Source organism: Panthera pardus, unplaced genomic scaffold (assembly GCF_024362965.1).
Source record: "Panthera pardus isolate Hobbes unplaced genomic scaffold, ASM2436296v1 HiC_scaffold_8, whole genome shotgun sequence".
NCBI lineage: Eukaryota > Metazoa > Chordata > Mammalia > Carnivora > Felidae > Panthera > Panthera pardus.
Genome location: NW_026527013.1, coordinates 159,916,655 through 159,932,787, shown reverse-complemented (window position 1 = coordinate 159,932,787; position 16,133 = coordinate 159,916,655). Strand labels below are relative to the sequence as shown.

The following is a 16,133-nucleotide window of genomic DNA, read 5'->3' as shown; positions in this document are numbered from 1 at the left end:
TAATCTATATAAAGTCTACACAAAAATACATTTATTATATATGTAAAAACCTATACATCTATATCTATATACCTATCTATCTACCCATATTATACCTTCACCTATCTGAAAAAAATGCAATCTGGGGTGCCTGGGTGACTCAGTCGGTTAAGCATCCAAGGTCATCATCTCGTGGTATGTGAGTTTGAGCTCCACGTCGAGCTCTATGCTGACAGCTCAGAGCCTGGAGCCTGTTTCAGATTCTGTGTCTCCCGCTCTCTCTCTTTGGCCACCCCCCCCCCCCCCACACACACACACATACTCACACTCTCTCTGTCTCTCTCTCTTTCAAAAATAAGTAAACATTAAATTTTTTTTAAAAAAATCCTACAATCTACTCAAAGGGCTGAATAAAGAAATATACTTGCCTTGTATTGTTCTTAGTGTCTAATACAGCATTACAATTATGATGATGGAAATGCACTAGCAAAGTCTACTATCACTGTATTTTTTCCCATTTTAGGTGTAATATGAGGATAACTTTTAATAACACCTGGTATTTTTCTTTAAAAGGAGTGGAATTTTGTTTCAGCAGATTTATGATTTTTTCACAGGCAAAGCAGAGATCTGAGTCAGAAGCATCGCCTGTCCACTTTTTTTTTTTTTTTTTTGACGTTTATTCATTTTTGAGAGACAGACAAAGCATGAGCACCGAGCCTGATGCAGGGCTTGAACTCATGGACCACGAGATTATAACCTGAGCTGAAGCTGGATGCTTAACCAGCTGAGCCCCCCAGGTGCCGCAAGCTCTCTCCACGCCTGACGAAGGGGGCTGACTGTCGGCCTCCACACAAGGGCTAGGAAGCGTGGTGTGATCTCAGCGGGTTCTCCCAAACAGAAAAAAAAACACGGCTGGTCGTTGTCTTGGCTGATAATTTCTTCTCTTTGGTGGGAATGCAAATCCCACTAGGAGAAAATTAAAACATAAGTCCCAGGGGCACCTGGGTGGCTCAGTTCGTTGAGCGTCCGACTTCAGCTCAGATCGTGACCTCACAGTTCGTGAGTTTGAGCCTCGCGTGGGGCTCGCTGCTGTCAGGGCAAAGCCCACTTTGGATCCTCTGTCCCCCCTCTTTCTGCTCCTTCCCCACTCATGCTCTCTCAAAAATAAACAACAACAACAAAAACATGAGTCCCGGTTTTCATGAGATCACATCCAGATGAAAGATAGAGACAAAGCAAGAAGGTACACGGCGCTGAGGAAGAGGGGCATCCCTACGGTGAAGAAGGAGGCCCAGGTGGCCACCTTGTACCGTCTGCTTGCTTCTCGATTTTGCCCTGAGCCATCCCTCGGGATGGGAACACAACTTCTTTCATCATGGCTGTGAGCAGTAACCACTGTGGTTAAAACTAATGTTCCCTTGCATGCATGGAGTGCTCTATAGGAAGCACGTATTGTCTCGTTTTGGCCTCACAGCGATCCCCAGTGAGGTGGGTAGGCAACCTTATGTTTATTTTGTCGATGAGAAAAATGAGCCCTGAAGAGGGAAAGACACTTAACCGAGGCTACGCATTTATTCAAAACATATTTACCACACATCTACTGTTTTTCCTTTTGCAGAGCCCTGTGGGGGAGAAAAGACAATTAACACCGTCTCTTTCCCTGAGGAGTCCACAATCCATTTCGGCATTTGTACAAATAAATAGATATTTAACATATGATGAGGGACTTCATACTTGGTCTTTTTATTTCTACTTTATTTCTCATTAAGACCACGACATTTAAAAAATGGAAATGTTTATCATTTATTATAAAAAATGATTTGTTTATTTAAATCCCACTAAGATTAAACATAAAAATAAAAAAAAAAAAGAATATTAAAGTGACCCACAGTCCCATCACCTGGTAAGAATCACTGTTAACATTTTATTGTATTTTATGTATGTATATTTTAAAACTATGAATTCTGATTTTAGTCTCATTTTCTATATGGTATAGAGCAGGATTTTTTATGTTTTCTGTGTCAAACAATATAACTCTGCTTTGTGACTTTAAGGGCTTACCAGGATGCCATGATATCAGCACTTACTTTATCATATTCCTATTGATGCATATTAACATTTGCTCCCATTTTTTATTATCCAAAATTATGCTGTGATGAAAATCATACATAAAGCTGTGTAAATATGTCTAATTATTTCCTTGCTATAAAATTCCAGAAACAGAATTGTTGGTCAATGGTCATATTCAAGTTGAAAATGCTGGCCTCTGGAAAGTAACGATATATCTTAATTTAAATTCAATTTAAGATTCTTTAAAAGAGAATAAGACTTTTTATATTTCCTAATGGCTAACAAATTTAAGTAAGCTAATGTATAAAACTTCTCTTCATGATATTAATATGAAAATTTTCCTACTGCTTTTATTTTTTTTAATTTAGTTATGGGAAAAATATCTTATGAAAGTGGAATATGGCCAGATTCAGGGATAGGTCTGAATCTCTGTGATCTAAATTGCACATAATCCAATTAAAAGACAAAATTATAAGACAGGCGCTATTGTGGTATGAACTTCTGGTCTATATAGATGCACTTTTCTTACATTGCTGATGTGAATATTTAGTGCTGAAGATTTAGATCTGTAATATATATATATTGGAATTCTCTTTCACAAAAAGTACTCCCTGGCAGTTCCAGAAAACTATCTAAAAAGATCATGTCTGAAAATGGAGTGTGGACATTTAAAGAAATTTTTTTAACCTTTTCATTTTATTTTTAGAGAGAGAGGGAGACACAGAATCCGAAGCAGGCTCCAGGCTCTGAGCTGTCAGCACAGAGCCTGACACGGGGCTTGAACTCACGAACCACAAGATCAAGACCTGAGCTGATGTTGGATGCTGAACCGACTAAGCCACCCAGGAGCCCCTGGAGTGTGGACATTTTGATGCTACATCAGTATTCACATGGTTGGCAATGGCAACTGAGAGTAGCAGATATGCTCCATATCGTAGGATATAATATACATTAGGTGGTATCCCCATCCTATATTTTTTCTTATCAACTCATTATTTCTTCCCTCAAAATTGTGCCTGGTTTGTATCTTTCATATTAAGACTCTTCCAAGATAGCAATCCACTAGAATGCTTCGACCAGGAGAACACCTACCTCATGAAGCTACTGACTGTGAATAAAGACAAACAAACAAACTTTTATGTGAGTTTACCCTGATACCGGGACCTCCCCCTACAGGGACTACCTATAGGCATTCTTGTTTGTTCATGCAAGGGTGAAGAAAACAGGTTAGGTTTTTTCCAAGGACAACCAGGCACAGCAGGAACATAAGAAATACAAGGTTTTCTAGCACCTACTAACACAGTGATTTGCCTCTGATCCTTATCTTTTTGTGGCAAAGAGCTTTCCATGTGCACAATGACTAAGTTTGGATGCTGTTAAATACTCCTATTAAACACATTGGGGAGCTAGGAGTCTGTTTTTAGCCTCTCTTTCTTGCTGATAAAAGTAAAAAAAAAAATCAACTGGGCTTAGTTTAGAAACATTATGTACACATAAAAAATATGCACCACATGATTGGAGCTCTTGGATAAAACTCATTAACTTACTATTAGAAAGTTACTAAATTACTTCCTAGTTTTATTACAAAACGCAAAAAAAAAATGTTGTTTTTTAAAGGATAATTAGCTTTTTCATTAAAAAGAAAAAGAAACCAGCTTGAGGAAGAAAGAATTCCTTTCTTAAAGAAATGTAGAATTAAAGAGTGAAATCGTTGCTCTGTGAATTCTTGGTACCGGTATCACTCTTAAATAGTGTATGAAGATCAGAACAAAAGGAGAAAGTGCTGGGTGGGGTTCAAAGAAGTGCCAGGTTGGTATTCATGATGTTCTAAATGTACCACCTTTTGTCACTGACATGAAAAAGGTAGCCAGAGGGGTGAGAGACTAAAAACGATTGGGGTTGTCTGTCTGCACGGCCAAAGAAGCTCCCCATCTATTTGTCTAGATTCCAAATGGGAGACCATGCCTCCTCTATGATTATTTTGTAAGCTGTCAGTGTGTTGTAGGAAAAGTAAACATGTTGGAAATTAAACACTGTGGTAAAACGAAATTGACAAACATTGACATATATCATGTATTCCATGTAATGAATCTTTTGTAAATAATGATTGTTGTATTGCTTAGGAATTATGAATTAATAATGATTCAAAACTTATGGACATCACTTTTAAACTGTCAAACCCAACTTTTGGAGATTTCTCTCTCTTCTGTTTTGGCATCAGTTGTAATTTTACTTTAGGAGAACATTTTTTTCTCCTGATCATTTGCATTTATCTCAAACACACGTTCAATGTTGAAAACAGACTTCGGAATGAGTGAGTCAAATTTAAACTCTCCTGTTTTTTCACCCATCCACCAACCATGGCTGGGGTAAGAGGGCCCTAGGGGACCCCCTTTCCTTCTGAAGTCCTCTTGGCAGTATATTCTGCAGTGGCCTGCTTCTTGACCATGTCCTGCGTCCTGGTGAGGACGAGGTAACTAAAACTCTTCATCTCAATGTAATGGAGAGCCTAGTTGGCTAGTGATTGAAATGATACTAGAAGGCTAAGGTAGGACAGACAGCAAGTTCACTCTGTAAAGTGATGCTAAATAATGGCTTTCAGCTCACAGAATCTGTTGAATTTGGAGTCATGGGAAGGAAAGAGAATAAACAGAACCCCAGGGAGGCTCATCTTCTGGCTGGATGGAGAGAATGAAAGGGGAGTTCATTGCCTACTCAAATTGGTATGAACCATCTGCATTAGAATATTCTAGAATCTTCTAGTGAAGCTCATTAAAATGCAGATTCCCGGAGCCTATGACAGATGTTATGAATCAGAAACTCTTGGAATGGTGCCCTGAAAACTGTACTTTGTAGATTTACTCAGATAATTTTCAAACTAAAATGTAAGAATCATTGACTTAGAGAAAACAAAATGAAAACCAGATATACAAAGAACTGACAGACTGACTGGTCATCCCCAAGTTCAGTGACTGCAGCTCAAATGCTTCTTCCTTTCAGTTCTCAGAAGTACCTAAGAATTAACTGCCAGATGAAACAATCTGCAGAGAAAATTTCTGACCACATTCCAGGCAGTGGAAAGGATTAAACTTTATATTAAAGGCTAGCTTTACAAGGAACAAAGCAAGGAGTGGTAGTGTTTTCTGCCCTAAAATTTCTTTAACTGGGAACCTGGTTTTCCCTTTCACAACTAGATATAAACCAGCTTAAAGTATAACTGATGGGAGAAAATGACAGTGATTGAATCCCACTCATACCAAAACAAAAATTGTTTTCTTTCTTTTTTTTTTTTTTTTTTTTACATAAAGAAGCAAATATCCAGTGACTCCATTATATTTCTTTGACAGGTTATGTATTAACCAGAAATGTAAAAGAAGGAACTGTATTCTATGCAAAGGCTTGTACAAAGCATTATAATGTGCTCCAAAGGCTTGGAGAAAAGGTAAAGGAGATCATAGGGAGACAGACCAAAAAGCAGATCATGCAACATTCTGCAATGTTAACTTACTCAGATTTTACATGAACAAGGTTAAAGAATTATTGGAAGGTGTTAACCTCGTAAGTGATGGCATCGAATTCTCACTTTTGAAATTTCAGTTTAGCAGATATGTAAAACATAAACCGAAGGCTCTAAAATCAGGAATTGGAAGGTCTCTGCTGTTCCTCAGAAGTGAGAAGAGCCTGGGTAAAGACACAGCCCCCAAGAGGAAGGTGGGACACAAACGATATCCCAGAAGGAGAACATGCTGACCCTGGCGACTGATTGGATGTGGGGGTTTTAGGCTATTGCTTCAGTGACTGGGTTTGCAATGGTTTAGATGTGTAGGTAATACAGCAGGGAAAGCAAGTCAGGATAGAATGGGGAAATGGATATAACACATAGGATACTGAGATGGTCATACATTTCACAAATATTAAGTCCCTACTGTGTGCTGATCTCTGTCCACTAGGCAGGGGTTTTTTTTTTTTTAAGTTTATTTATTTATTTTGAGAGAGACAGAGACAGCGTGAGCGGGGGAGGAGCAGAGAGAGAGGGAGAGGGATTCTTAAGCAGTCTCCATGCTGTCAGCACAGCTGGAACTCACAAGATCGTGACCTGAGCCAAAATCAAGAGTTGGATGCCTAACTGACTGAGCCACCCAGACATCCCATTAGGCAGTTTAATGGATCCAGCAGAACGTTCTGGATTAGCAATATAGATGAAGGAATTTTCACCATATAAATGGAAACTGAAGACATAGTTTGAGAATTAAGGGGAAGTATGTGAGTGAGAAAGGAAGCCTGAGGACAAAGCCAGGGAGCACCATCATTTGAGAGTGAGGCAGGGGGTGCCTGGGTAGTTCAGTCAGTTAAGCGTCCGACTCTTGATTTCGGCTCAGGTCATGATCTCGTGGTTTCTGAGTTCAAGCCCTGTGTCAGGCTCTGTGCTGACAGCACACAGCCTGCTTTAGAATCTCTCTCTCTCTCTCTCTCTCTCTCTCTGCCCCTCCCCTGCTCCACATGTGCTTTCTTTCTCAAAATAAATAAATAAACTTTAAGAAAAAAAAAAAGAAAAGAGAGTGATGTAGGACATAGATTGGAAACAAAGGCATCCATCAATCTGAACGAAAATAAGTAGTGAGCCACAGAAAACAAAGAAATCTGCTGTAAGGAGAAAGCAAGTTCTATAAAACATAGATGCCCCTGTTAGATACATTAGCATCAATTTGCCGATGGGGAGGTCACTGAAGAGAGCAGATTCAGGGAAGCTGAGAAAATGGAAGCCATATTGGGAGGCTGACCGGCATGGCGTGAGGAGGAGAGAGCTAGGAAAGACCACATCTTTAGACTATTTGGCTGCATTTATAAGAAACGCTGAGCAGGAGTCAAAGTTCTTAAACACTCGTCATTGCATTCCTACCCTATTTCCACAGCTCTGCATTCTAATTTCTGACATTTCTTACTTCCTTTCTCTTACTTGTCTTACGGTCACCAGCAAGCATGATGACAGATATCTGATGCTCTCCTGAGAACAGGTCTGGGAGGAGAGCGAGAGGGAACGCCCCAGAAATGGAGATCCATGATAACACCAGCAGGGACTACACTTGAGGGCCCATGATGGTGCCCGTAGTGAACACCCACTTCACATGCATTTTAAATTCTTAAGAGAAGAGAAGAGAAGAGAAGAGAAGAGAAGAGAAGAGAAGAGAAGAGAAGAGAAGAGAAGAGAAAAGGAAACCTTGCCAGGTAAGCATTACTATTTTTCTCATACAGGAAAGTGAGGATCAGGGAGGTTAGGTCACCACCTTGGACCACACACATGGTAAATTCCAGGCATGGGGCTGGCACCCGTCTGTCTTAATCCGGCATCCACTCTTCTTTGAAACATCACAGGGAGGAAGGAAACGTTGAACACTAGGGGAGTTGAGAGAGTTGAAACTCAGTGTGGTCTGACAGCTTTGCTTCTGGACCCTGAAGACCAACCAGCAGGACAGGGAACAGGGGCTGGTGGGCCAGGAAGCTCACCTCCCCAAACCCAACTTTGTATCGTCTGATGAGACAAGTCATGCCTTTAAGGAAAATGGAGCTAACAGAGTATTCTTAAAGACAACGTTTTCAAAAGCCAAGGAGCTGAATATTAGCCACGGGAAGAATGAGGCTGTGTTGTCAACGACTGCTCTGTTGTCCCTTGAGGACAAGTCTTAGAACCGTCCCAGTTCCTGGCTGTGTGTCCATTGCTCTGAAGCCTTAATCACAGTGACTCTTTTTATCACAAAGACAGGAAGATCTAACCAGAAGCCTCATGTGTTTCCTTAAGCAAAGCAATAGTTTGTCCCACAGTATCTTTCACAGGTGTTCACCCCAGATGCTGAAATGGTAATCGATGCTTGATCCAGCTCTCATGAGGCTCCTTCTCCACGTGGGGAGGAAACCAAGTGACACATCCTCATTACAAGGTCTGATCCACACCCCTTTGACTCTGATCTTTCTGGACCTGCAAAAGATCCATTTGCTAACTCAGACTCAGCCTGAGAGGCACGAGAGGGGAGAAGTGGCAGTGATTCTGACATGAAAAACTTTTACTGTTACTTTTATGTCTTTTATGACTTACAACTCTACAGGTTGCAAAACACTTTATCCTAGTTGGAACTACAGTGTTTCAAGGTCACTTGTTTGTTAATCTATAGCAATCCTTAAAAAGAAGCTGGAAAGAAAGAGAAAGTAAAATTAAGGAAATGGGTACATTTATTCCATTTAAATAAATCTCTTTGCTCTTTTGCCTGGTTTCTGTCCCTTAAATCCTCCCAGATTTACAACTGAATGTTGGTAATTGCTGAAAATAGCCACAGATTGTACAGAATAATTGGCTCTATTTTAAGACACACATTTTAGTGTGTATACTATATGCTATGGCTACAAAGTAATAAAATAGATTTCTGAGTGTTGCTTCTGGAATTCGTTGTCATTATTTTTAGTCACATATCGTGTATATGTGTGAGCATAGCAACATTTTGTAGTTTGAAGGTCCTTTATAGTTTTTAGAAGTTACAAAATAACACAATTAACTGCTTTGAATTTAGTCATTTTGTACCGGGCAAATATTGATTTCTTTCCCAACACCTTTAATTTCTAATGGAGCTTGAAATTAACTTTGGATTTTAATTCTATTTTATTCTGGGTTTGTACATCAGGGCCATTAATAACGTCAGGAGAGCGCTGAGAGAACTGTTTCTGAGCCAAGAGCCCACAGCAAGCTTTGCAGCATTTGGGGCCTCATCCTTTGCAGAGAGGAGAAAAGTCTGTGTGGCAATGTATATAGCATTAGTAATTTATGAATGAGCAACCAAGTTAAAAAAGGGAGCCTGTAAAAAGTCAGCCTCTGATCACTTGCTAAAGTTTGCATCATTGTGTGTGTGTGTGTGTGTGTGTGTGTGTGTGTGTGTGTGTGTATGTTATACATATTTAGTAAGATTCAAAATAGGGTAGCAAAGAACAGAATTCTACTAACCAAATGGGCTTTGGAAAAGAGCCTTCTGACTCATAAGGTAATAGTCTATCTAGTATATATGTACATGGTATATGGACACAAATTTATATCAATATAAATATATCACAGATATGACCTACAAATTTTAAAATAAATGCACTCTCATGAGGCACCCAGGTGGCTCAGTTGGCTGAGCCTCCGACTTCAGCTCAGGTCATGATCTCACGGTGTGTGGGTTCGAGCCTCACGTCGGCCTTTATGCAGAGAGCACGGAGCCCCCTTTGGATTCTCTCTTTCCCTCTCTCTCTGCCCCACCCCTGATCATGCTTTCTTAAAAATAAATAAACATTAAAAAAATAAAAAATAAACGCATTCCCTTCATGAAGTTTCAGAATGTTGTTAAAAGATTTTATGTTGTCTCTACAGAACGGGGTGATTGTAATTCACTGGTGCTGAGACTCCTTGCAGGTCTCTGCATTCACGACTGCCCGTGGGCAGATGAGACCAACCTCCTTCTCAGAGATTCCCCAACTTGCTGCCACCTCAGCTGCTGTCAGGGGATGAGCATCAGTGGCGACTAATGTCAGAAACCGGGATGTGGCTTCTCTACCACATCGTCCAATATGTTAACTTGTCAGGGCCACATCGCCAAACGGCCACCTCCGGAGTCTCTCTGCCCATCATCCCTGCTTAAAGTCTTCCTTCTTTGGTTGAGAAGTAGCAGGGAGCCACAGCGTGGAAAAGAGAATTGGGACAAAATTCAGGAAAATGGGGTGGCTGCAGACATTCTGAAAAGAAGACTGTAAAAGGGCAACAGTTTAGGGCATTTGCTTATTTTTTTTAGGTGTGGTCTCTAATCTTAACACACTAGTATATCAGTGATTATTTCGAAATATCTACTACCCCCCTCGTCTTCAAACTTTGTTGATTTGATCTTGGTGTTTTGTAAGTCTACGGAGAACAAGGCCATTTTCCCAACCATCAAAGTTCTATTTGTTACATTTTTGAAAAGCACAAACTTCCACAAGACTCAAGAGTGACTTTCCACTGGGCATCCTGATTAAAAAAACACAATGGAAATAGTTTTCTTAAACCAATCAATATAGAGACTGCTGGAATCTAAATCATCCCAGCATGAAAATTATAGTTTGTGCAGATTAAATTTGTTTTTTTATTATTACCACATGTGCAATTGGTGTTAATCAAGTGTCAAAGTGAATCCATTCTTTAGCTAAGGAACCACATGTGGTAGAATTTATGGCCCCGTGTTCATTTATCTCATCTTAAGATAGGTGGTGTGTGGGAAGCTTAGGGTGATGATAAGTAGAAAAAAGCAGCAACTTGAATGCAAACTGAATCCTAATTCGAAATCCCTTAGAAATTTTTATACAGTGAATAAGTTCCTTGGGCTTTAAACAAATATGCCTTTACAACGTGTGAGTTCTGGTGACATCCACTCTATATGGGTAAGAGGGGAAAAAATGTTTTCCGTTAATAAACTTTCTCTTGCGGTTGCTAATAGCATTTCAAATGCTTCTCAATAAATTTGTCTTCCGCATTACTTCTGTCCCGTGAATCATTCTATATCATTATTTTTATCTCTAAAACACACATGAGCCCCCAAGCCTAGTCCAGGCTGCAGACATAAGCTTAGCGAAACGACCTCTAACCCGTGTAGCCAATGGCACCCAGGTGAAGCAAAAGCTGCGAGACAGAGTTGATGCTGTGTCTCATCCGGTAATGGTGGGAAGTGTGTCCTGAGCGGGGGATGCAGTGTGGCTGAAAAGAGGATTTGTTCTGCAGTCACTGCACTTCTGTCTCCCATCACTGATTCGGCCTCCTCTCCCAGGGTTTGTTGCACTCCGGCACCGTCTGGATGACTGGCCTCGTGGCTAATGGGCCACATGGCCAGTGGCGACAAGACGGGATTCAGGCCTCCCCAGCTGGTGCCGTAATCATAGAATAGTAGGTGCTCCCACTAATAAGGGGCAAGTAGTGCCTCCTGGATTTTCCTACCTGCCTTCTCAAGGGCATCTAATACACGTGCCGTCCCACGCTTCTCTCCCAGCGCTGCATTACTGATCTTGTCTCCCCTGCAGAAGTTCATGATACTTTTTTCTCCCTCACATAATGCAAGCCAGCTTGATTTAAAGAATTATACAAAGGAAAACAAAATCCTTTTGGACAATGAGTTAACCAAGCTTGTTCCATTCACCCAGCTTCCGGTACGTTAGGAACTTCTGAGATAATCTGGCCTGATTAAATTTGGGTTTTATTTATTCAGAGAGTCTGTATCTAAGTCACTTAAACCATAAAGAGGCCTTAATATGTATTTCCTGAGTAGGAATATGGCTTCCACTGAATACCTGAATGTTCTCTAAGAAGGGCAACTCAGCAACAGACAGCCATATGGTACAGAACACACATAGGGTTTTCTAGAGTTCTGAATTCCATTGCAGTAATATGGATGGAAAGAATTTTTCTCCAGCCAAACTCTTCAAGGTGTTTCTTTATCCAGTCTGACTGGGTGGCCTCACTTGGCTTTCTCCAGCACAGTGAAAGTTGATCACGTGACTTGGCAAGCAAGACATGTTTAATTGATGTCTCCGCAGGATTGGATAGTGGTGAAAAGTATTATTAGGACATTGTGATGCCTGCTAATGAGTAATGACAGTGATTTCATAGGTGCCAAGTTTGTCTGGCATTTGATGCCAGCATCTGCGATGGCAAGAAAGGTCTTTCAAGAATGGGGTAAGGCATATTTTGCAGACGGGAGCCATCACGGTAGCTTTGCAACAAAATTATATGATGAGACCAAGGAAGCTCAAGTCATTGGACATTTTTCTTACTTTACATAAAAGTTACATTTTTAGTCAAATCCATTTACAGTATTTGACTTGCACTTGGCTAAGATAAAATATTTTATTTTTTTAATGTTCATTCATTTTTTTGAGAGACAGAGAGAGAGTGAGCAGAAAGAGAGAGAGAGAGAGAGAGACAGAGAGAGAATCCGAAGCAGGCTCCAGGCTCTGAGCTGTCAGCACAGAGCCCAACACGGGGCTTGAACTCACAAACCATAAGATTATTACCTGAGCCAAAGTCAGACAGATGCTTAACCAACTGAGCCACCCAGGCACCCCAAGATAAAATATTTTAAATTTTATACTAGAATTTGAAAGCAGTCATATGAACACATCCAAAAAAGGGAACGAGCAACACTTTCTTGGAAACTGCTACACTTTCCATGGGAAACTTTTGCTTTTAGTGGCATTAGCCATCTACAACAAATATAACAGAAGGAATTATTTGCACAGATAAACATTTTCATTCCAGATTCCAACAATCTGAACTATATATTCTTTTGCCAGGAGGGCTTGGAAAGGAGGAAGAAAAGCAGAAGGCAGTCATGATAATGAAAGAAATGAAGAGAGTTCTTTGTTTGCATTGATGTTGGAAAAACAAAAACAAAACAGAAACCAATCATTCATTCTTCAGATTTTTCTCATGTGAATGGTGAAAAAAAAATATCACTAGATTCATTACTGGGTAGTTGTTTTCATAGACAGCTTAGCAAACCAAACCAAATGTCCTGAATTTAAGGAAGAGAAATTTGACACAGCTGGGTCACAGATGGGAGGCGATCCTGACAGGAGAAAGCTTCTCAATCTTTAGATTTAGGTTAATGATCACAAAGTCATCTTAAAATTAGTTTTGTATGCTAACAGAGCTATTTATCCATCCACAAGCTGTTACCTCAGGTTATACTATAAGCTAAACAGTTGAGACAAGCTGAGTAACAAAAAACACTTGTCACCTTCGGTAAAAGAAATGTTGACTGCTGAAGGGACAACACCTAATCCAATGGTTCTTCATAAATGCTCCTCTAAATATTGTTCAGGGACCTCAGAAGTCCTCCTTCATTCCGAAATAATCACGAGCCCATAGTCTTGTTAGGGGAAACTTTAATGTCACTTACGGATTAATATAGTGAGACGAACTCAACTCTTTCTTCTAAAGAATAAGAGGAAGAGTGATGAAGAATCGCATCTGAAGTCATACTTCGGTGGTGAGGTATTGAAGGGTCACGGTCCCCTGGCTAACTCAGCCTACCTACTCAACTCCACATCCTGCTGTTCCTTTGATGAGGCAAATCTCTTCACGGTGTGACATTTATTACTGTAGCTATCATCTCATGAGCATCATCAATGTTCATTATAACAGTGCCAGACGTGTACGCGTTACCTGTAGCCTGATGAATGAGGGCAGTGGTATTCTGGTAATCCAGCTTTACAAAAAATAAAAGTCTGGACTTGTAGGGCTTGTTAATTTCCACGGGGTGCATCCTCCTACTGTAGCTGGTTCAAGCTACCGAGCCTTAAAAACCGGCTCACAAAATTCCTGAATATTTAACGATCTTGCTTCCAGCATATTACTCAAAGGTTTAGAAACTCAAACTCTGCTTCTGCCGTCCCCACCCCTACATTTCCCACCACCAGTTCCAATCTTAATTCCCAACCAAGCAAACAAGGGGCTTCCCCAGGGTTCAGTTGGTTCGAGAACCCTTCCCCAACCACCTTGGTCCACATTGTTCTCCCACTCATTATACATACTGGCTCTTATACCAGGTAGGCACATAAACATGTTACCTTCTATTAATGTATTAATGCCTCCTGACTGTCTGTCTTCCTTTTTTAACCAGTGTGTCTGCTTCATAAGGAAGCAGGCCCTTGTCTGTATTTCTGAAATCTGCATACTGTGTTACCTACAAAATGGACATATAATATTATTGAATGAACCGGGACCACCTATATATTAGAAGTAATCCTCTACTCCGAGTTTGTAAAGCTCAAGTCTTACAGTAGGGGCAGAGTGACTAATGTCAATATGAAAGCAAGAAATCGTTTGGTTTGGGAGATGTTTAAAGGATCAAAGGAGAGGCACATACCATATTTAACTTTAATTCTCCTTTCTTGTTTTTTGAGTAGATACAAGAGTCTGCGAAGGTTCCTTCTTTATCTGCCAATAATCAGGCTTCCCCTCTATCTTCCTTTCCCTAACTGAACCTGGCAAAGATGTCGAGGTGAGTGTTTTCCATTCCTTTTTCTCTTTACTCTGAGCCTCGGCTGAGACAGTCCCTGGGATTCAAGCTACAGAGTTTAATGAATAATCTCAACTCCCTCGAGACCTAGCACTGGCATTTTATAGCCTCCGAGCAGTTCATAGGATCAGAGCTCAGTCTCTATGGCAGGCTGCTTTTTAATATGCATTCACAGATCAACTTTTTGCAGAGGCTTTTTATTCAAAGAGAATGATATATTTTTGAAACTATTGAAAAAGTCTTTGTAAAACTGAAATTAAATCCTTTCTTTCTAGGTTTAATCTCAGCCATCTTTCCAAAGCAAGGCATAAAAGAAGGGATTAATTTGAAATTTGGGCTGCCTTAGAAATGTAAAGGTCCTTGGGCTGTGTTTCTCCAAATGACCTGCACTATTTTAATCCAATGTAATTTATTTGGTTGTGGCTGAAAGGCAGAATGGCCTCTAAAAATCCCCTTCCAACATTTCTACAGAGGTCGCTCTCTCCCGTTTCTCTCCGTCTCCCTTTATCTGCGGATGCCGGGTGAAAATCTGAGAGAGGGGACTTCTTCTTGTAAGTCAGTGTGATTTCAGGAAGTGGACACCACTGCTCCCTTCCTTCGTTTCCTTTCCCTCTCTCCCCAGATGCTTCGGCTTTGGTGAGGAAGTGAGCTTCTCACCTAGAGAATACACACAACTGAGCAAGGGCTCACTGTCATTTCAATTGTGCGTGTTCCATGAAAACCAGACCGCCCTCCACCCAACACCTTGCTGGAGCCGTTTCCTCCTCACTCCTATCTCTCTCCATCCGTCGGGTAAGAAAAAAGTCCGGAAAAAAATGGAGAGATAATCTGCCAATATAATCTGAAAAGGTGAAACAATTGTTTACGACTACAAAGTATTTGTGATAAGATATTAAGTCATTTTTCCATATGATTACACCTATACATACTTTGTAAAATGAAAAGTGGCAACTTAGACCATAAGAGGTAAACATGAGATACAATTTATCCTTAGTTCACAATCTCAATGTGCCAAAGATGTGTAAATGAGCTATCATCACAAGGGCTTTTATTTTTTTGTTGTTGTTTTGTTTTTTGAAAGTTTATTTATTTATTTTGAGAGAGAAAGAGAGAGAGAGCACAGGGGAGGGGCAGAGAGAAAGAATCCCGAGCAGACTCCGTACCATCAAAACAGAGCTGGAAGGGGAGCCCGAAGTCATGACTGTAAGATCATGACCTGAGCTGAAATCAAGAGTTGGACGCTTACGTGACTGAGCCACCCAGTCCCACATACTCCCCTCTTCTTTCTCTACTCCACGTTCCCGTATGCAGAATGCAGTCCACTCTCACCACACTGGCGGTGAATGGACAAAGAAGGAATACGCGATGGTAGGAGTATAGACGTATGTGTCCCACAGTCCTGTGGTTGTGCCCTAGAGCCACTCCTTAATGACAAGGACATATCCCTTAATGACAGAGACACACGGAGCATCTGAAGTAGGTCATGGTGCAGGATGAAAAGGATGAGAGGGAGGGAAAGCTGGAAGACTGGTAATTAAGTGTCCACCTGATAGCAGAGAAGTGTGATCTGGTTACCTAACCAGATGCTGCGTCCAGGTCAGAAAGAGCAGACTCCTCCTGCACGTGCAAATCAGCCTGCGTAGCTATTATAGTTGCTAATAAAGCCTTTTAGCTTTTCGGTGATTATGGGCTTAAGTATTGAGACATCCTCGGATCTTTTCCTCGGGAATCAACTATGTCAGTGCCTCGTAACCTTAGGCTACCTGTAATCAGACAAAACTTTTGCTGGCTGTTTCTAAAGACGTGGTGGCATATACAATAAAGGTTACAAAATGATGCCAAGTATTTTCTAAGTTTACAAAAAAGCATTTTAAGAGCCAATATTTCACTGAATGTCCCGGAGGGAACTTGAGTTCAGACAGGGTAAGTGACCGTCCAAAACCCAAAGCCAAGATAGCAGAGAGGGAGGGGAAGAAAGTGGAAGCAGATTCAGGCCAACGCTTCTCTGTCAGTGGCCAG

The 16,133-nt window shown here is 40.7% G+C and overlaps 1 protein-coding gene across 1 annotated transcript in view; it reads right to left on the bottom strand.

Annotated features, from left to right (window-relative positions):
• LOC109268887 (contactin associated protein 2) overlaps nucleotides 1-16,133 on the bottom strand; it is a 1,595,009-nt gene that overhangs the window by 380,827 nt on the left and 1,198,049 nt on the right. The window lies entirely within an intron of this gene.